Source organism: Cydia pomonella, chromosome 6, assembly GCF_033807575.1.
Source record: "Cydia pomonella isolate Wapato2018A chromosome 6, ilCydPomo1, whole genome shotgun sequence".
Lineage (NCBI taxonomy): Eukaryota > Metazoa > Arthropoda > Insecta > Lepidoptera > Tortricidae > Cydia > Cydia pomonella.
Window position 1 is genome coordinate 2,536,650 of NC_084708.1, and position 2,735 is coordinate 2,539,384.

The 2,735-nt window shown below is 35.5% G+C and overlaps 1 non-coding gene across 1 annotated transcript; it reads right to left on the reverse strand.

The window, feature by feature from the left end:
* Positions 1 to 2,430: 2,430 nt before the first annotated feature.
* On the reverse strand, positions 2,431 to 2,502 carry Trnaq-cug (transfer RNA glutamine (anticodon CUG)). The gene has a single exon. It is a non-coding gene; the product is annotated as a tRNA-Gln (tRNA).
* Positions 2,503 to 2,735: the final 233 nt, after the last annotated feature.

The window sequence follows — 2,735 nt, forward strand, 5'->3', positions numbered from 1 at the left end:
AACACTAAGTATATGCATATAACCAGAGATCTTGCATATTTTATTTGGTGCAATCGTCATATAGGTATATTGGGTATATTTTTTTTTTTATTATTATTATTCATAACAATATACATTGTGTCGAATATGTACAGTACACCTTACTCACTATAATAAAAACATAGTCTAAGATTTTAAAATTACCATTCCATTGCAAGTCAAATACAATATACAAGTCAAACACAAAATATACACACAATTAATAAGTAAAAATTAAACATGTCAAAACAAGGAATAATATTTAATAGTCAGCCATCCAATATAAAATCTGCTATGGAGTAATAACATTTCTGCAAGAGATACTGTTTGAGTCTTGTACTGAAGATATTAATTGTCTACGACTTTAAAATGCTTATCAATAACAGGTATATATGTAATTATGTATATATATATAATTTTGTTAGCAGGTACATTTACCAGACGGATCGCTTGGTTCCTAAATAAGTAATTAGGTACAAGCTTTTATTTAGCTTCAACAGTCCCGTTGTCTGTAATCAAATCTTGCATGTGAAATTTGATCCTCTTCCCGGTTTCCGATTGAGCTGAAATTTTGCATGCATATGTAAGTCGGGTGACAATGCAATATTATGGTACCATCCTGATGATGGAGACAGGAGGTGGCCATAGGAACTCAGTGATAAAACAATGGAGCCTAATTGTGTTTGGGGTTTTTAGAATTAGCTCAACGAGTATTAGTCGCCTGTGTAAAAAAAAGTACAGCCAGCGATAAAAGCTGTGTAACAATTTTTTTTTTTTGCCAAAAACTTATAATTTATAAAATGCTTTAGACAGATCCAATTAATTTTTTATTAGAAAACTGGTCTAGATCTTTTTGACTGCGAAAAAAATACGGAAAACGGGTATTGATAATTAATACCTTATGGCAGTTAAATAGAACGAGGAAAAATCTTCAGAAACTAAATTGAATAAATGATATGATATCCTTTGGGAGGAAGCTAATTAAAATTAAACTTTCAGAAACTCATTGATTATTCATGAAGCCGTGGAAATTTTAGTACCCATGGAAAAGTAATAAACTAAGCCATCTCTCATAAATTCGGGTGATAAATTATATATACTAATAATAGCTAAATCAATTTTTTTTTTCTTTTCGTTTTTTCGGTCTAAATACAATTACTTTGTATATGACGATCAAGACGAAGGATGCGAGGGAGCCCTAGCAGCCTTCTAAAGGTGTTTGCCGATAGGTGGAATTCGCCAATGTTGAAAAGACGGACAGGCCTTCAGTAGACTTTTATAAATTTTAATTGGTGACATGTTTTATTATATTCGTATTCGTATTCGCTGGCTTGGTTTCCGCAACTCGACGTTGCAATTCGCGCCTATCTTGCGTGATGGTGGGTTGACGGCACTACTCCTGCCAACCCAACTCTACCAGGAAGCCTAGCAGACCCTTGTTTTATTATAATTGCAATTCACTTAATGCGTTTGTGTGACGTAATTTTATTGTATTATTGTAGTTCTTTTTGTTAATATGTATATCATCGTAACGAAAAGTGGGTCAAAAACTTGCAAGATTTCATCCATCAGAAGATAATCATGCATTTGGGACATACACATTTATTGTATAGTCGACTCGTTTGCGTCGTTCCTGTAGACATCGCAAAGTTAAGTACACACGGTTGTCGTTTTGCCTCTACGGAGCATATCCGCTACATATCGGGAAACCCATGTTATCGGCTACGACGTAGCGTTCCGACCGTAGTTCAAGGGTCAATATGTTAAGAGGATCAAAAGCTATTTTTTACATTATACCCCTACAAAAATAATACACTTTTTCAGTAAGTACTTGAGACTCAAATGAAAAACCTGATATGAGAGTGTTGGTAGTAGTAGTAAAACACTTTATTGTACAAAAAGAAACATAAAACAAAATCACACACCATTTGTCAGTGTTAACTTTTATTATTTTCTACAGAAGTGACCTTTTTCTGAAATGTGTTTGACTCATTTACTTGTTAGAAAGTGACTGCTGTCTGTATGTACGCGATAAACTCGAAAAGTACTGAACGGTTTTTAATGCGATATTCACCTACCAATAAAGTGGTTCTAGAGGAAGGTTTAGGTGTATAATTTGTTAAGGTTTTATGTATACAAAGTCGGGTCGGGTCGCTAGTAATGAAATAAAAGCGGAACCATTTTAGGCCAGCTGTTCTGCATCGGTTCGGTACCTTCCAAAATCCACAATTTGTTTTATCATCCTAATAAACGACAAAAATCCCTACTACTTCCAGGGATATCGAATTAATTAGGAGTTTAACCCTAACCGTTTAACCCTACAGATGAACCCGGAATAAACAGTTAACCGGCTAACCATGAAATATGCAAGTGGCCCTAAGATGAAAAAAAAAACAAAACCAAAAGACATTTAGGTCCCACCGAGACTTGAACTCAGATCGCTGGATTCAGAGTCCAGAGTGCTAACCATTACACCATAGGACCGGTGCAGTAGGGGGCGAATCGGAGTGATACTTGCAACAGGCTGCAACGTATACAGTGTAGGGGGGTTGTACGTATATGGAACGAGTGAACGTAAAGCTGGGTGTGCAACGGCGATCGTACAAACTGGGAGTATCGTAGTGTATATCTAGTTCAGTCAGCTTGTTCAATGTGTATTGTAAATATAATATTATACAATGACGGCAGTCACGAGAACTACTGGGCCTACACACTGT